The sequence below is a fragment of the Strigops habroptila genome, chromosome 5 (assembly GCF_004027225.2).
Source record: "Strigops habroptila isolate Jane chromosome 5, bStrHab1.2.pri, whole genome shotgun sequence".
Lineage (NCBI taxonomy): Eukaryota > Metazoa > Chordata > Aves > Psittaciformes > Psittacidae > Strigops > Strigops habroptila.
This window is the reverse complement of record NC_044281.2, coordinates 31,749,174-31,769,120: the sequence shown is the minus strand read 5'-3', so window position 1 is coordinate 31,769,120 and position 19,947 is coordinate 31,749,174. Positions and strand designations below refer to the sequence as shown.

Here is a 19,947-nt window from a genome sequence, read left to right as displayed (position 1 = left end):
TATTGTGCCAGTTCTGCAATCCTGTCCGCATTTAACAAGGTTCACTGTGTACAGTGTAACCATGTTCTGTGAAATGGTCAAAGATCATCCTACAGCATGCAGTAAAGAGTGGGCAAATGAGTGGTGGCAGAGTACTTCAGAAATGTATTTAAGTAAGATAACAAAAGGCTAAAAACAACCTGTGTATTGACTGGTTCTCTAGATATATCAAACAAATGGCTCATTACTGGATCTAGCCTTGTGTAAAGGCAATGGAACAGGCAGTGCATTTACTGTCCAAAAGCACATTATTATTCCAATAATACATTGGCCTGCAGCAGCCTCTTTATGCTGTACTTTCCTATTGGATGTGTGATCTTGAATTTCTGAGATAAATGTTTACTGTCTAGCACAGTCATTTCTTGGTAAACATTTCAAAGAGATAGGAGGAATGTACTGATGCAAGAGTTTAGGCTCACACTAAGACTGCTTCAACTAACTCAACATGTCTCCCTGGTGGTTTTCATAAAGCATAAGCCTTTTACCATGCCTAGGTGAAAACAAAACCTAACTCCCCTTTATCTTTCAGTGTATGGCATCAAGGGGCTTGAGCATTATGTAGTAACCACAGGTGTCTATTTGGTGCTTTTTTGTGCCTTTCAGATAGCAAATATCTGAGCATACTTGAAAGTACATTTCAATCAAAATACTTTTGCTGATCACCTGTCTAGCAAACACATAATAGACAGTTAATTAAAATATGAAAACATCATTCCATGCTCTATGTCAGTTCAATCCTAAGCAGTCTTGTTCATCACAGCACTGTGTCTTCTAATGTAAGGTACAGGAAGCAAGATCCAGATCTTCAGAGAAACATTAATACAGTAAAGTACTAATGGCACATGATTACATAGATTCTTTGTATTCTTGGAAATAATTTACATTTAAGACTGGAGGAAAAAAATATCCAACAGTAAGACCATACTGCTTATTTCCAGAGGTAGGAACCTACAGACACCAAAAGGGGAGCTTCCACCGGTTTTCCTCCTTAAATGCTTTCTCAGTCTTGCAGAGAGCTGCTTTGTAGCTGACAGGTCCTTCCTGTCCCATTCAGTTCCCAGACTCCCTGTAGTTTTCACCATAGGTGCAAAAAAAAAGAAGATGATTTAGGTCTTTTTGCTTGATTTTCCATTCCCCTCCTCCCCAAATGGAACCTTGGGCAAGGGCTAGTAATCATACAGGCATTGCTAATTGGCTTCACCTTTTCATTGAATAGTCACTTTGGTCATTATCAGCTTGGATCAGATTCAGGCATGCTGCAGAGAAAAAAAAAATCAGAATTCTTTCTCAATCCATTGAATTATCCAGCATTTAAACCAACAGTCATCAGTAGCTGAGACAGGAAAAAACATATTTGAAAGAGCACTAACTGCAGTTCTTAATTTTTATCGTAGGTACGTTAACATGTACAAATACCAAATGCTTCTCTATGAAATAAAGGTTCGATTAAGCAGAAAAGATGTTTTAAAGTAGTTATAGCTCTCTGCTGGGCTCCAGTGACACCTACTGGTAAATAAAGAAGTTACCAAACATTTATTGAAAATGCAGAAGCATTGATTTAGGCAGGTGCCCTTAGGATTACTAATAATTTTTTTTTTTTTTTTGGCCCCTCAGGCTAAGGCCCATGTTATAATTTGTTGTTATCGTTAATAAAACATTTTTTGTTTATTTTTCAAAATAGGATTTTGACTCCAGCTGATCATTAACGACTTGGAACTGCATTTTTATCACTCTAAAGATATTGTCAAGTCATACATTTGTTATTGGCAGCAGTACATTAAAATAGTCCAGTGGATTTTGACTTACTAGAGTACACTGGGAACCATGTCTCCAATGGTTTCCGTAGTCATTTCATTAATATAACTGTATTCAAAAAGTATATAATTTAATACATCTTCATTTGCTTTCACTTGCATGCATTTTAGCATGGATTCCAAAAGTTAAAATCTCATCAGTAGCACAACCAGCTGAGATCATGGTTTTGCTTCTAACAAATCAAATCCCTGCTATTTGTAGTGCTGAACAAGTTTGTCACAGGTGTATTAGTCTTGTAGGTCATACAGATATTTCTGAATGAAACTTCAGCCAGTACTTGTAAAAATAATAAATACCAATAAACTCCCTAAGAGACTGTTGATAGTCTTCTCCTATATCCCCTCCTCCCCTCTCCCCGTCCTTCCCCATCATTGTTTTGTGCCTTGTTTTTCTGTTAGGTGATACAAAACTCAACTTTCTTATCATCTTACTGTGAGATTTTACAGTGATGAGGTCTAGAGAGCTCCTCCTGGAAGGCTTTATTTCAATGGCAAAACAGAAGAAATAGCCATCTCCAGGACTGTGATTCAAATAAGGTATTTCCAGTGGCCTTTTAGCAAAAGCTGGAACAAGCATCTCTTTCTGTGATGGAAATACTTAGAGTTGTCACTTTTCTACATGCCTTTCAGATTAGATAATGCAGCCAAGGGTAACCAATTTCCTTTTCAGACAGTTGAGATATTTTGTTTAGGAAAAGAGAATATTCCTGTGCATCTTTCAGGTTATCCTCTACAACTCTTCAAGAAATCAAACATGATGCAAGGCTTTACACACAGAAAATGGATGTAATATGCACAATGTACGTTCAGAGACACTGCAGCTGCCAGCTGGAACATGCAGAATCAATGCAGTGAGTGAAAGCAGTACTACTGCTCTGTGCAGCAGACTAATCTCTCCACCTACCATTAGGCTCACTACATAAGCTAAGCATGAATATTTCTGTTTAAAACAATTTGTGGTCAAGGGTTTTCTTCTGAGGTTGACAGGGAAATAACCACAGTCTTGCCAAACAATTGGCAATAAACGTCAGTGATAGAGGTCTAGCCATTCACATTTAATTAGGAAATTTTGCCCTTACTACCTCTGGCAGGATTAGAGTTGTCTCCGTTCCACCTCTAACACTGAGGCTGAACAAAGCCCAAATAAATTTTTCAACTCTTCATCCTGCAAATCCTTCCTTCAAGGAACTGAAGCCTCCTGTCTGAAAGCCTGTTTTGGTAAAGTCTGTTAGACTCCAGTGCAAAGTCTCCCAAGACAACAGAAATGCTGTATGGGGTGGTGAGGAAGCATGGCAATGAGCACCCACCACCACCCAGCAACACAGATCAGCACAGCTCACAAAGTATCAGCCCAGACGTCTCAGATCAAAGAATGCACGGATCTTTTGAGTACCAAAGTTTAAGTTGAAAACTTGCTCCTGACAGAGCAGATCAGACAGATTTGCACAGGCAGAAATATTTTTCTAGGTTCTGTGGTAGAATACTTGCCAATTAAGTGCTGATCCCAGTACGCAATAATAAAAAGTTCTAAGCTAGACTATAAAGAGAATAATTTCAAAGGGAAATGTAGAGACATTTCTGTAAGTCAGGCTATAAATCTCTTAAGTGATAGTTACACATTGATTTTACAATCATGGCCTTAATATTAGCTTTACAAACCTGTGTACATAATTAGAATGAAAACATATTGGAGAAATTTCAGTATGTTGCAGCTTGAAGATTTGCTGAAAGAATGTAATTCTTTGTTCTTAAACTTGCATGCATGGATGCATCAGACTTCAGCAGAGCAGAACTATGCATGAGCCCATGGAAATCAGATGCTCAGATGTTACTCCCTGGTACTCTGCATTCAGGCCCTAGGTTAACTGTAACTTCTCTGAAGCGCACAATGTCAGACAAACTGATGATAGGAAGTTGTCATGGTGACAAGCAAATGCATATAGAGATGCATATAGAAAGAACCAGCCCATAAAAATCAAAGAGACTTTGTATTCATACCTTGACTAAACAGAGATTCACATAATAGATTATAATTATTATACCAGGATTAAAGCTTTTTGTAAATTAGATGTTAATTTCTCCACATGGGGAGTTAAAATATTTAATTGCAATTGAGGATAATCCATCCAGTCCTTTGTCAAAGGTAAGCGAGAGGCTTTTGGCAAATGAGGGAAGCTCACGTCACTTGTTTCTATGTTTTCATGTAAACCCAGTAGTTTAAATTTCTCATTACTTCCAAAAAGACAAGCCAAAAGCTATCTTTTATGGGAACAGATGCTGCGCTGTCTTCTTGAAGCTGCAGGCTTAGAGGCAGATTTGCTATGCAGCTGCAGACTGAAGTCAACAAGCCTGCTCTGTTCCAGGGCTGCTATTCAGAACCTTTTGGGCAGCAATGAAAGAAGATCACATCAATTTCATGCTGGTTTTGCTGCTCTACAAAGATATGAGCAGCACCAGACACAGACACAAATCATGCCTGGATTGCAGGGGAGGAAGAAGTGTAAAACTTATTAGGAAAACAAGGTATGGAAGACCCAGTCAGTACAACTTTTACAAACACATCTTTTACTTTGGGGTACTTTTGGCGTCATGGCACTGCTTCTTGTAACAGCCTCTACTCTGGCTAAGTTACAGACATTGAGCTCCATTTGCAATTAAGTACCACATGATTAGGGCCCCTATATCCCTGCTGGAGCATTGATTTTACACACATCAGCCTCTGTCCCTGTCAGCAGCACTTCAACTACAGCCCACATAGGTTCTCAGCATTCTGTTCTGCATCTGACATTACTCCCAATTAAGCAGCTGAACTACAATCCAACGTACTTGTTTTACAATATGGATTTAGTTGGGGTAACAAGAGAAATTCCAACTGCTGGTTCAGAAAAGCGTTTTCAGGCAGGCAGGGGAACAAGTTGCCCAGAGAGGCTGCGCAGTTCCCATTCTTGAAGGCTTTCAAGACTTAACTGGATAAAGCCCTAAGCCATCTCATTTGACCTTCAAGTTGACCATGCTTTGAGCAGAAGGTTGGATCAGAGACCTCCTGAGGACCCTTCTCACCAGGACTACTTTATGATTCTATGATAAATTACATATCCAAGTAAGTGCCAAGTGATCCATATACTTTTTGAAAATGGCATCATATATATACACACTAATACCTAGATATTAAAATATATTCACTTCATCTCTTTACAATATTAGCTGCTTAAATTAGGGCCCACAGGATACCTCATTCTCTGTAACACAACGCTGTAGGTTAGGATGGCTGCAGTGCATGAATAGAAAATACGAGTTTCTGCACTCACTGGGTTATTCAGATCAATAGAAAAAGTGTGCATGATTAGACATTGGTTTTGCAGTATTCCAAGGGAGAGGAGATAAAGAATTAGAAGGAATTTTGAGGTGCATGGTTTGCCTTTGTTCTGCTACTAGTGTTTAGGGGTTTCTAAGGGTCTTGGGAAAAAAGCTTGGTAAAAAGCAATTAATTTAATAGATATCGGAATGACCATAATCAGGGTTAACCACGCTGAGATATAAACTTATAAAATTAGCTAAAAGCAGAGGCACAACAGGGCTAGGAAAGCAAGCTGTTGCAATGGAGTCTGTCAAATCCAGTTACTGAGCTTTGCCATATCCTTGTCTTAAAGGGCAACCAGCAACCTTAGCCAAGCACATTCATGCTATATTAAACTTATGTCCTGTTAATTTGTACTGATTTCTCATCTTTCATGCTGAGCTCCAGGAATCTAGTCTTTATTTTTCTCTATAGCACATGGAAGTTAGTGTTAAGCACGCCTGCTAGGAGTGCCCTCAAATCGATAACTTGGACATAAAAGAATGGGACTTCAAAATTCAGCTGAATGAACTGCCTCTGGTTAAGCAGGTTTTAAATGTAACCTCTGACCTGCTTCAGGCCACACTCAAGTGTTTCCTTGATTCCAGATGAAGTTTACAACTGGAAAGTCTTTTTTTCCCCCCAGGTAGCAACTTTACTGACTTAGCTGGGGGCCACAGCTGTACAGCAGGCAGGATGTATAGGGCCTGAGTCTGCACACTCACACTAGCTCTTCATCAGGTGGAAAACTGTAAAAGCCAGACCTGCCATAGTGTCCCTGCTGCTGGTACCCATTGTGGGCAGATGAGAGCAAACTGGTGTGTCTCCAGTGAAGCTGCTCTCATATTCCTCTGCAGGAGACACTTGAGAAGGTGAAAGGCAAGCACAGATCTCCTTTCTCTCCGCTCATGTTTCATTGTACTTAGACATGTTACAATCAACATTTACCATTCTGCTTATTGGTAAATTATGAGTCAGGAGGCTCCAGCACATTCCTTCCTAGAGAACAGGGATTAAACTATCAGATCTTTTCACTGACAGGATAAACAGCCAGTCTCCCAGGAAACAGATCTATTCCACAAGATGTTAGAGGCCAGCTTTGTACTGATCACAGCTCCCTGCTTCTTCGAATACTTGGTGATACGTTTATGCTGACAACTAATAAGGAAATACTACTTTACAAAAGTATTACGCTTGAAACCTGCTCAGCCTGAGGCAGTTCATTCAGTTGAATTTTGAAGTCCTGTTCTTCTATGTCCAAATTAAAATTCTGAGGCCAGAAAGGTTTAACATGTTACTGTAACAACTGCTGCACCAGATCAGACTGTAGATCCATCTAACCCAATATCTTGCCTCCTGTCTAGGAATAGCTCAAGAACTAGGCAAGCATATAGTAGTTTACAACTGCTGCACGAGCGCAGCAACAGGCTCTGCAACTTCCCACCCCTACCTCTGAGTAGATCATCGCTATAGACTTGTCTAGTGATGACTGTGGCCACCCCTGGTTACTGCCACTGGCTCTTCTCTGCTCTTATTACACAAGACTTGTTGGATTGGTGAGGTCACTTCATCTGCCTGCCTTGCTGTCATCTTCAGGTCCTGGCCTGCCTATCTTGCAAGGCAGCTCACTCTTGCTGCTCCCTGATAGCAATTTCTCTTTCAAACAAAACAAGTAGCTTGACTGTAATCTGATAGGGAACCATACACCAATTTGGTAATAACTATGGTGAACTTGAAAAGTCCCTGATGAATTCAAGTTCCCCTCCCAGGTTCGCCTCCAAACTCCATTAAGAAAGCATAAAATGCAAGCTCTCACATATTCTAGGTACAGAAAAATTTAGGACAACTGGCCCATAAAGCAACACTTCAGGAAAAATATGAGAGCTTCTCTGCAGCTTTCTTTACACATCTACTTGCTCAAAAACCTGCTGCACGCCTCTAGCACCTTATATGAGAAGACAGATTCAGTAATCAGTAGGAAACAGAATTAGCAGTAAAGGCAATGATATTCATGCACTGCAATTTACCACAAGGCATCTGTCAGTACATGAATTAGTATTTTCCTTAATTATCTGTAATAGAAAATCCCAAGATTCTCAGCTGGCCCTGTCAGATAATATTAACCATAGACTTGGAAAATGATACAAAAATAGAAAGGAAATTGAATCCTGCAGAGGCAGCAGTAGCACTTCACAAGGAATGCAAATAGAACTTCACTGGGAACTTCTGTATTGGCACCATTGGTCTCATTCCACTGTAGAGTTTGCCAACACACCACACAACACAATACAATACAATTCAATTCAATACAACATGACATTCAGTTAACTCACAACTCTCACACAGAGCAAAAGGACTACCAGAGAGAGAGAAATTGGTAAAAGCAGCAAGTCCAGAGTAACACATGATGATTGGCCAGCTGTGCTCACATTTTAAAATGCAATAGTTTGTCTTTTCAAAACTCTGAAGATTTGGTCATAAAAGTGATGTAGTCCTGCAAAGAATTGTGTAAGACATACTCCTGATTTTGCCTAATTGAGGAAATTCTGCAGATGCTTTAACAGAAAGGGATCTACTTTTCCATATGTCAGACCTTGCTGTCTAATAGCCAGTCATTTGCTACAAAAGATGTCATTTGAACTTAACAAGCAGTGACTCTGGGGATTTGTGCTGGACTAGTATAGCCACTCAGAGACATTAGGTGGTATCACTTGAGAATTCAGAGTACAGCTAGCAGAGACATTCCTCAGACTGCATGATAAAGTCCATCTGAAATTGCACAGGTTCAAGAGCACAGTTATCAAATACAGCAACTACAGATACGGTGTACAGGCTCCCAGATCAGGCAAGCATATGCATCTTTGCCAAGCAGCAGCTATAGAAGACAGATCATACAGCATCTTGCAAAATGTTAGTCCTTCTGCACAGTAATAGCTGTAATCATCATAGAGATAGGGAGTGAAAACTAGCCAACCACTTGTCCGTTACTTTTAGGCAAAAAGAAAGTGTGCAGTCTTTCCCATCATCATTCCTCATTCACTCTGTTTCATCTGTTCACCGTTCCTGCCATTTCACATCCACATCCATCTCTTCTTACCATATTCCTTCTCCTCCTTTCCTACTTCTCCTGTATTTTCTACCTTGGCTACTCTGACATGCTTAGGAGGAGAAAAGATGGACCTAGAGGATGGCAACTCTCCTATTTCTCCATCACCCAGCTGGATACAACTTTGCTCTTTGGCTAATTCTGTAGAAACACGTTAGTTTTTTTCTCAGATGCTGGAGATCAGGTTTTTTTAAAGGGAAGCATGCACAACCAAGTAAATAACTAAACTAGGCTAAGAGTTTTGCTCTTTCCTTATGGGCACATCACCAGCAGCAAAAAACTATCCTAGTGCACACTGCCACACACCACCACATTGCTTGGCTTCATACAAGCCAATAACTCAAATCAAGCTTACACCTTCCCACCTACAGCCCTCAGGGAAGGCATTCGTCACCAGCTGACTGCAAGTTAGTCAAACGTTACTTTATAATTTAAAAATATATACATTTTATAACAATATGTGTCTATGTTAGTAAAAAACTTAATTTTTCACCTCCAAAAGACTCCCATAAACATTTGATTTCTCTTTCAGGAAAGGAGTAAACTAAAGTAATTATGTTTCAAAAGGGAGCACAGTCAATCCTCTTCTACTGAATTGCATTTACAGTCATTTCCTTATAGAAACAGTCTATTGTACCATGATAACTCTGAGTATCTAAATTCACTGCTTGCTCCCAACCTCTTCAGTTATATAATTTGTGGCTTGGAAAATGTCCATGTAGATCCTGACCTAAAACTAAACCATCTCCGAATATCAGTGGGAATTACTTCTATTCAGTAGGTTTGAATGGCTCTGTTAGACAAGTGTACCTACAAGTTACTCTGTAAATAGGCTTTGACATGCCAGAATATTACCGCTTCCATTGTTTGTCCTTATATAAAAGCCTATGCATATTTAGTATTTACTTGATACTCACAATACATCAGTAATTAAAGAGCATATAAGGTATACATGAATCTAGAGGTTTTTCCTACACTAAAAAAAAAAAATGTTCTTAATTCAGATTAAAATAGCCATGAAGACAAAACCCCATGCTCTTAGCTTGGGTTTTCCTACATACTTTAAATAAAAGCTACTAGCCAAAGTTAACACCCAACTTGTCATTCCTTAACAGGTATATTTTTGTATTTCTTTTGTACTCTTGTCACTCTTCCTTGGAAAAAACCTCAACATGGCAACCTGTAACCTAAAGTTCTACAAGATAAAAAAGTTGTACTTCTCCTATGTATAACCATTTTCCTCTGTCAGTGCAGGACTGTTCCTTCCGCTACTGTTATGACAGAGCTATATACATTAATTTGGTGCAATGGAGCATGCTAGTGAAAGGCCTCAAAGCTGCCTCACTACAGTGTCTCCTGCCTCAAACAGTATTTCCATATTAAGCTTCACGAGGCTGCATCATGTCCATGCACTATTTAGGGTTTGCACAGCCTCTCTTTGCTTCTGGATCCCTTGCACAGGGCATTGCAGTCTGAAAACATGAGAAGCCGGGGCCCTGCACTGCCAAGGACCATTGGCAATATGGTAGGAAAGGGCATCAGAAAAGTGTTTCCCACAAAGCAGAAATACAGAAAGCAAGTGAACAGATCATTTACAGGCTGTGGCACTGCCTCCCTAAGGGAAGCACCAACGGCCACTGGTGCCTGGGAGGCCCTTGCCTTTAAAAGGTTGCAACAGTTGAAGAAAGTCTCTAAGGAAGCTACAGAACAGCATGAAGGCTAAGCACGCAGCAGTATCCTTTCAGATACACTAGTCTGATATACTAGAAAGACTGGTGATTTAGGCTGAACATTAAGTCCTATGATCATAGTTCTATGACAAGTTACTTATCGTGTAAATAGTAAAAAAGCAGTTCCCTGTGGGGCAAAAGTGATTTAACAACCAGATGCAGACAGCCTCTAAGAAGAGGAAGGTGGAAGAATGTTAAGGCTGTGAGAAATGTAGATGTGAGGGGAAAATAAGTAATTTTCCTGCCTAAGGCAGGATCTTCCTCTACACTGATGCAAAAGAAACTTACTTGATATGCAAGTATGACACTGAAAACAGATTCCTCTATCTCCAGAAGGCAAGAATAGTATATAATTTTCCTTTCTTGCCCTTTCTAGGGTATCTGGTAGAGTCAGACAGGGTCGACTAAATAATAAATATTTCTTATACTTTAAATATTTCCTATAACAACACCTAAGGTTATTATCATTAGTATCTAAGAATGTTAATAAATAATTTCCACATGCTGTAAACAGCATCTGGTCTGTTTTGCATACTTATGCTGCTGAAGTAGTTTCTGCTGCCATAATCCCCATCTGATTAGGCTGTCCCTGCTGCCATGTCAGTTCACTCCCTGGCCGCCAGGCAGTTATAACCAGCAGTTATAGTTCTGCTTGCAGCTTTTTCATTCCTCCACAAATTTACACCCTCAGATACAGACTCTGCTACTGAACAGCCAGCATCCTCTCTGGTAGTAGCCATGAGGCAGGCAGAAAAAATTTCTTTTTTTCTTCCTAGAAGAACATAGCCTTCTGTGCAAGCAAGGACAGAGAGGTCATCTAGAAGACGCTGGGACTCAGACAACCTCTATTTCTTCTACAGACTTCCCCAATGGCTTTAAACAACTGTCTTATGTCCCATTTCTGAACTACAAGATGAAGATACTACTTTTGCCTTTCTGCCTTTTTTGTCGTCCTTCAGTGTGATTTTGTGTGGGATGAAACCACCTTTTTTGACACTCTTAGAATGCAAACATGCTGGCCTTTGCAGTCTTTTACAGCTTCTCACTAAAAAGAGTTCGTTCTGTGGTGAGAAATGTTGCACTGGGGAGAAGGGAATGTTATTACTTCCCTTTCCTCAGTAACCTGCTTTACGAGAATAGCTTCTGGCCTGGCAGGCCTCCCTCATAAAGGGTAGCAGGACCTGACTGATACAACAGGAGTGGCTACATTTGAGTTGCAGTTTGGCCTGTGGTGCTCTGTAACAAACCTTTACCTTCTCACATTTTTAAGGTAAGACAAACAAAGTCAAAATTGCTCACACAGTAATCCAGTGCCATACAGATTGTCCTGTCATTATTTTACTCCTGGAATTTGAGAACAGGAGCTACATCAAGCACCAAATAAACAATCTTCACTAAAACAATTGCTCTGTAATTGCTTTCATAAGCAGTAAAAGCAACCAAAGCCATCCTCTGACTCCTGCACAGGTAGGAAAAACACTACAAGTAATTTAATAGGCATATCTAAGGACGCCAGAATAGAACCGTATCATCATACCTCATGCTCAGCCTCCATCAGCTTTCTGTACTCACTTCTGCTGCACTTTGTTTTCAGTTCTCTGAACTGGCTCATTTCACAGGAAGGAAGAACCATGCCTTTAGGAAGCAATATGAAAATACATTACATAAATGACAAACTGTAAGAAGAGCCTGAAGGGCAGTTGAGGAGAACAAGCAGAGGCATTTCTGTGAGCTGTAAAGCATTGCTAACAGTAGCATTAAGGAGAAAGTTTACATGGAATAGAAATCTAGTCTCTGAAGATGCCTGAAAGCCATACAGATCAGTTCTATAGCTGCTAATCTTCATTTTGTCAGGATGCAGCAAGGACAAGCTCTTCCCTAATGGACAAGGACCTAGGCACAGTAACAAGGCTGGTAGTGCCCTCAAGACCTGAACAAGGCAGACCCAGAGAGAGCAGCCCGTTTGATCAAGTATCCAGGTTATCCAGCAAGTTGTGGCAATGCTGCAGGTCCAAGGTCAAAACAGAAAACTGATCTACAGATCAGGTCTGGTCCAGTAAGAACAGCCAGGGTCAGACACAGCTTCTTAAGCACTCATCAGACCCCACAGAGACAAGACAAACCTAGGAAGCCAGAAAGGCAGCCTGTAGCTCAGGACTGGAATCAATAGCCAGATAAGATAATCACTAAGCTAGAGACCAGCACTCCTGCGGCAGAGCTTTTTACAGCTCTAGTCTTGTGACAGTGCCCCAAGATCCTTTACAAACAGACTAACTGGCACTCTCTTTGCTAATTACAATTTACAGTTTAAATAAGAAAATACTGTAATATATTATGAGAAGGAATAGAAACAATTGTTGATGCTTACTGTGGATTACAGCAGTGGCTCTCAGCCTTTCGCTGCTGAACCAGACTGTCCATAAAGATGTCAGGAATCTCACTGCAACTCTCACCTGAGGAACTTCTCTAAAGGATGAGTGATTACAAGGTGCTGTTCATAGGGTTCATGTTTCAGATATTTTTTATGTCTCAGCTCTCCTGATCAGTACTTTCAGAATATTCAATCTTTTCTCCAACAATTAAGAAATTATTTTGTTGCTGCTTTTTCCTCTTGCTATAATCAAACTATTAAACTGGCTAGGAAAAACATATGTTATTGTTTCATAATAGCGGAACCATTTCCAGCTGCACTAGAACAGGTGGTTTGAAGAAGTAACAGAGACAGCATGTGCTTCTCTTGCAATTAAATTTCTTAAGAGATCTATTTTGCGATTAATCAGAATCTAACAGATAATCTAATAATTTTAATGAATTGTAGGTAAGCCATGGTGTAACTTGCTTTTCAAGCACTGAGTATTGCTCAGACCAAGTGATAGTAAGAGAATATAGTAAGAATAGATAGTAAGAAGTATACAACTGAGATTATATCAAACATTACTTCAGAAGTAGAACCAAGGGAGAGAAGTTTGAGAAACATGGACTTCCACAGGTTCCATTAAGGGAAAAGACAGGTCCAACATTCTTTTTCTATAGATTCAGAACATTCTTGTATGCCTTTCATCACAGTCGGTAACAAAGAAAGGAGAACGGTGACTGCAGAGGATGAGATGCAGAACAAAAGAACAAGTGGGCAAGAAGTCTTCCTAAAGACTTGGGCTCTGCTAAAACAGTTTTTACTCTATTATATCAGAAAGTCTTTCTTGGCATTATCATTTCACTTAAAAAAAAAAGATATTTCCTATAATGTAACAAATGTACACTGGACGTTCTGATGTAGAACAGATTGAGACAAGGCATTGTAGTTTTGTCGTGATAAAATAGGTTATCAGTGAAGTTATTGTGGCTTATCAATGCTTTCAAATTAAAAATGAATAGCTATTCAAATGAAATTGTATTCAAAGAAATAAAATTTGCCCTCTAATTCCATGCAGAACAAGCTATCCGCTACACCTTCCTTATTGGTTACTTGAAAGTAGTTAGTTTCTTGTGAAACAGATAGGACTCTGTGTCCTGTCTCAGAAGATAGCTAATCTTGCTGTGATTGCATTTATTTGAACAATGTTATCAAATGAAAGAGCAACATGCAGAAACCCAGTTTCATTGTTTAGTGTTTAACAGACAGTATTAGACTGTAAAACAGATTCTGTACTAAGCACCACCAAAGCTCCCCTTAACTTAATGCTATTTGTTAAAACAAAGTACCTCCATTCTCCTTATCTAACTTCTAAAACCAGAATGATGGTATTTTAGATCTAATTTACAAATAATCAGGTCAATATCTATTTACCAAAACAGATGTTATCTGTGAAATAGCATCTACATAGCTACATGGACAGTGGGATTGAGTGCGCCCTCAGCAAGTTTGCTGATGACACCAAGCTGTGTGGTTTGGTTGATACACTGGAGGGAAGGGATGCCATCCAGAGGGACCTGGACATGCTTGTGAGGTGGGCTGATGCCAACCTCATGAAGTTCCACCAAGGCAAGTGCAAGATCCTACACCTGGGTCAGGGCAATCCCAGGCACTGCTACAGGTTGGGCAGAGAAGAGATGCAGAGCAGCCCTGCGGAGAGGGACTTGGGGGTGTTGGTTGAGGAGAGACTGAACATGAGCTGGCTTCAGTGTGTGCTTGCAGCCCAGAAAGCCAACCATATCCTGGGCTGCATCAAAAGACCAGCAGGTTGAAGGAGGTGATCCTGCCCCTCTGCTCTGCTCTCGTGAGACCTCACTTGGAGTACTGTGTACAGTTCTGGTGTCCTCAACATAAAAAGGACATGGAGCTGTTGGAGTAAGCCCAGAGGAGGGCCACAAGGATGGTAAGGGGGCTGGAGCACCTCCCGTATGAAGACAGGCTGAGAAAGTTGGGGCTGTTCAGCCTGGAGAAGAGAAGGCTGCGTGGAGACCTCATAGCAGCCTTCCAGTATCTGAAGGGGGCCTACAAGGATGCTGGAGGGCGACTTGTCACTAGGGACTGTAGTGATAGGACAGGGGGTAATGGCTTCAAGTTATATCTAACTTAAACAGGGGAAGTTTAGGTTAGATACACAGAAGGTGTGAGGGTGGTGAGGCACTGGAACAGGTTGCTCAAGGAAGTTGTGAATGCTCCATCCCTGGCAGTGTTCAAGCCCAGGCTGGATGGAGTCTTGGGTGACATGGTTTAGCGTGAGGTGTCCCTGTGCAGGGGGGTTGGAACTAGATGATCTTAAGGTCCTTTCCAACCCTAACTATTCTATGATTCTATGATTCTTCTAGCACTGGGTGTGGACCTTTTTTAAACTGTTAGTTATTTTTCAGGGTAAGCGTAGGCTTTTCCAAATGATTGTAATTCAATGAGAGTATTATATGCAGCAACATGCTGAAATATGCCTTTACTCTGTAGGGAAAAACCATGTTTCCTTGTTTCCGTCTTATCATTAAGTAATATCATCACCTGCAATGGAGGCTTCCTTCATTACCTAACAAAAAGTCCCTAAGTCTGTGCCAAACATAGCAGTGAAAGCTTTTTAAAGATCTTGTTACAAAGTTTATGTACTTGTTAGCTTGCTGGGTGTGCAAAGGACTCTTGAACACAAAATTTGAGTGAGACTGGCAGATATGAAGCTCTGAATTGTTCCAAGCAATGACTATTAGGCTTCCAGAGATTAGTTTGGTGCAGGTATGGTCCACCACTTCCCCGTTAAGAAAAATAGCTTGCTTTTGTGCTTTTCCAATTTCTTACAAAATTAAGTATTTATTCTTCCACATGGACTGAAAGATTGAAATGAAGAAACGAGAAGTAAGAGAAAGAATGAATGAGAAATACCACTTGGGAAAATGGAAGGAAGGAAGAAATGAAGGGTGGGAGGAAAATGGAAGATAAGTCGGGTGGGGGTGAAAAAGAACTGAGTAAGGTGAAAAAGGTGAGAAAAGGAATTACTTCATCACTAAGGCAATATTTATAGTGCAACAAGAACAGCATAAGTTAGGTAAATGAACTGTTGCTTGAACTCTTAAGCTTTCACAGAACACTACTTAAATAATTTTGAGTGTATTTTTTTGAGGTCATCCTACTGTTAATTTCTTCCAGTCATACTCACAATTTCTTTTCAACAGGCCTCCAACCCTTAGGATGACATCTTCTGAACTGGTAGATTGGTATGTACAATATTATATAAAGTGAATCTTCTTTTCACATACTAACTCCGGAAAGAACGCAACCCCACTCCAGTGCCTACGATTATGGGATTTAATGCATGTGTGTGCAGGGGTGCCTGGAGCTCTTATGACTAAGAACTCACCTGAGAGTTTTTGTTTTTACTTGAGTATGCTTTGGGCAGTGGACACAAGCCAGACCTCTAGGGTCTGAGTGCTGTAAATTATTCACTTGTTTAGGAAGGATCTATGTTAATCAGTGAAGTGGGCATATCAATATTTACTTTCCTAACCAACAAAGGGGCTGTTAAAGCTAACAATGCCTTAATCTACCACACACATAAACATCATTAAAATCAATATGACTTAGCATATATTTTAGTTTTATTTACCATAAGCTTCATGTCCTTATCGGATTTGGTAGAGGTTAAGTGATACCAGTTCATACTAAGTTATCACACTGGTTCTTACAGACCTCCTGAAATCTTATTTTATACCTTATGATCTACAAACACTTCTGGAAACTTGCCCAGTTTTTGAAACCAGTTTTATTAATATAATTTGCTTTAAAAGTGAAATTAACCTCATTTGTTATTTCCAGTTAGAGCTCACACTCAGTTTTTAACCTGCCTTTCAAGGAAACAGCAACTTATAGGCACAAACAGAAAGAAAAGAAAGGGACCAAAGGGATAAAACAAAGAAAAGCAAACTAGAAGTGGGGCCTTAAGTTACTAAATCTCCTTTAGAGTGAGGAGGAAAGTAATATGATCAGCATTTGTGTTAACTTTTGGAGCTCTCAAATGTCTGCTGGTTGCTTTTAAAAATATTTCACACAATTTCAGATTATTTTTTTTTTCCCCCCATGGGAAACTATCTTAGAAGTTTTTTCCCCTTTTGGGTAGAGGGAATGAGAAAGATACCTCCTCCCGTTCTGTTTCTATGCTACTCATTAATAGCAATATCTGTCTTTTGGTGAGCAGAGCCCAGAAGAGACCTTTTCCATCTGCCTTGGACATTCAAAGGCCATTCTTGCCTAAGTACTGATGCTCTTCCAGAGGAGTCCCTCCTTTGAAGAGATGATTGCTATGACAGACTCATATAAGTGTTACGCGAAAACCATTACCGGTAGATATTCCTTAAAAAAATACATTTGATTTGACTTACTAGTCTTACCACAGCCCTTACAGCTTTTTTCTTTCTGCCTGAAGAGTATGAAAAAATCTGCAACAATGCATTCCTGTAATAGAACAGACTTTTAACAGTCTAGATGCAATATATAAAATTATTTGGCTTTTTATCAAGCTAAAGGGAAAGGCAGCAACATGGCATAGTCACCGTATTTCATTATTTCCCACATTAACTTCTTGAGTTAGTTACAGCTTTACTAAAAAAATTCTAAATAGTTGTCCATTAGCAAAAGGCAGTTCAACTAGATATTTTTCTAATAATTTTACTGATACAATCCTTAAAAACCCCCTGCATTTTTTCACAGTATTTTTGAAATAAACGTATTCTTAGTTTAGAAGCTTCATGCAAAAATATTGACTGGGAACTATCAAGAGACTTATTTTGACATTTCTTTTCATGAAAAAAATCAGAATTTATGCCTGTCATACCACTTCAAGATATAATATCAGTTTTTCCACAGGCAACATTATCCATTCTCTGACTAGCTCTAATGTTAATGTTCATGCAGATTACTTTTAGGAAGTAAGCTTCCCACACCACTAATGACTTTTCGGATCCATTAGTCTGTTATGTATTATTGATTTCAAGCATTACTGATTAATGCTGTAAGTAGATTTATTTCTGCTCCTAGAGAGTAAAGGACTGGCACCTCTTGTTACTGCTGTTAGATGAATGGTATGTCTCTGCTTTCTTTAGTCAGTGTTGTGCTATGTCTCCTTCCATTCCTCTGCTCGTCTGTCCCCTGTGCCACTGAACTGTTCTCCCCTTTACTATGTTTTTCTAATACTCACTTAAATGTTAGGTGCTTTCTATCCACCTCCCATGTAGAAGGAATTTGCACTAAACTTTGGAAAATATAAGGTAGTTAAAAAAATGGAAAACTCACGCATGTGCAGCAGTGTTTTTTCAAAGTTAACAGGGTGGTGTTTCATGTTCACTGCTCCATTCAGAGCCTTAGTCTGCCACTCTCCACAAGGTGCTGTGTCCCTGGATACTACTGCTCTCCAGAAACTAGTCTGCTGTTGGCATTGTGGAGGCTTTTCAGTCGATTCGACAGCTCCTCATCCCACCACTTCCAGGTTCCAGATTCTTTGCGGTGTCCAGGTGTATGGGTTTACTCAGTACTGGATTTCTCACGTTTCATTCAGAGCAGTACAGTGCACTTTGGGTTTGTGACTAAGCCTCGTACAACCAGATCCAGTTCTTCAGTCTCTTGAATTCAAAGGGTACAAATTCCAGTACCTCTTACCTTTTTAACTAGTAACTTATACATTGTACATGTTCCCCTAGCTATCACTTCCTATTCTGCACTTTTGAGTTTTGAATTATTTTATACACTGAATACATACACTTCAGTCATCAGCACCTCTGTTCAGTACAGATTCTGTATCTTTTTGATTATTTTCTGCATGCTGTTTTACCTGTGTCTGATAGGTCTTTGGTAGACCATAGATATTTTGCTTGTTAATATAGTATTTAACTCAACACCTACACTTTTAAGTCCCTTACTATTTTTGTTGCACAGATATGTCCTGGTTTTGTCTGGGACAGAGTTAATTTTCTTCCTAGGAGCTGGTGCAGTGCTGTGTTTTGGCTTTAGTCTGAGAACAATGCTGATAAACACACTGATGTTTTAGTTGGTGTTAAGCACCACGTACCCTGATCAAGGACTTTTCAGTCTCTCGTGCTGTGCCAGTGAGGAGGGGCATGGGAAGCTGGAAGGAAGCAGCAACAGGGCACCTGACCCAAACTAACCAAAGGGGTATTCCATACCACAGCATGTCATGCCCAGTACATAAACTGGGGAGGAGTGACCTGGAAGGGACTAATCACTGCTTGCATCGGGCTGGGTATTGGTCAGTGGGTGGTGAGCAATTGTATTGGGCATCACTGCTGTTTATTGTTTTGCTTGGGGTTTTTTGCTTTCCCCTTTTAGTTTTATATCTCTCCCCTTGTTATTTCCCTTATCATTATTATTATTAGTAGTAGTAGTTTTGTATTATACTTCAGTTACTGGACTGTTCTTATCTCAACCTGTGGGGTTTATATTCTTTTGATTCTCCTCCCCATCCTGCCCAGGGAGGGGGGAGGGGGGATGGTGTGAGCAAGCAGCTGTGTGATGCTGAGTTACCAGCTGGATCTAAACCATGACAAGCTATAATAATTAGACTTCATATTAGGCTGTCAGCACTGATAATCTACACCATATTTCAAGGCCAGATTTTTTAAGTACTGTATTGTGATATTTGGGGGAAATCTTACTCAATGCCAGGTTATTGTATGTCTATAAGATTTAGTCACCAAAGTTAATTCTCAAAAATGAGAAAGTGCCACCTCCTGTGTGGGACAGCTGTGGGGACAGACCAATACAAAGATCACACGCCTGCGTAAATCAAAGCTTGGGACTTCGATATAAAAGATATTGCAGGTGGCTGTAAAAGAAGAATTACAGTATAGAAGTTTTAAATGTACCTGGTTTCCCATGTCTGGGTGGTGTTTTTCTGTTAGACCTTGTCACCTAATAGCCGTTATTTTTCTGCAAGGAGACTGAAAGCCAAGCACCCTGTATGAAGTGGAGCAGAAAGTTCCTCAGGTGACGACAGGTTGTTAAAAAGGTTTTCTTGGTAATGACTGTGAAAGAAGAAGAATGAAGTTAATTTAAATCAACTGAGTACTATCTGTCTTTTGGTAAATAAATCAGTCAGTTTAAAGTTGTATCCTGAATTTATACAGTGTCAATCTCCTGCCTCATACAATGCTAATTCATTCTTTCCTTGGGACTAATACCTTCTCTTTTCACTCATCACCTAATGATAATACATCATATAACAGAAGGGGGAGAGTGGTTATTACCTGATTTCTGTTAGCATTAACTTTTTCCTCTTGTTGGTTATCTCCCCAGCTGTTGGACCTTACAAGAGATTTCAGAATACACAGGAGGACATTTAGGCACCCTGTTCCCATGTAAGAGGCAACCCACAAAAGACTATAATCTAAAACTACTTTGTCTCTTTAAGTATACAAGCTACTCAGTATGTATTGTCAGAGCTATATGGTTGCAAAGCAATGTATTTCTTGGTGTACAGATAGAAATACAATTGT

At 39.8% G+C, this 19,947-nt stretch overlaps 1 long non-coding RNA gene across 1 annotated transcript; it reads right to left on the bottom strand.

The window, feature by feature from the left end:
• Positions 1-1,013: 1,013 nt before the first annotated feature.
• On the bottom strand, positions 1,014-19,465 carry LOC115609112. Its single transcript, XR_003991749.1, has 3 exons — positions 19,318-19,465; positions 1,241-1,295; positions 1,014-1,105 (listed from the first exon to the last, which is right to left on the bottom strand). It is a non-coding gene; the product is annotated as an uncharacterized LOC115609112 (long non-coding RNA).
• Positions 19,466-19,947: the final 482 nt, after the last annotated feature.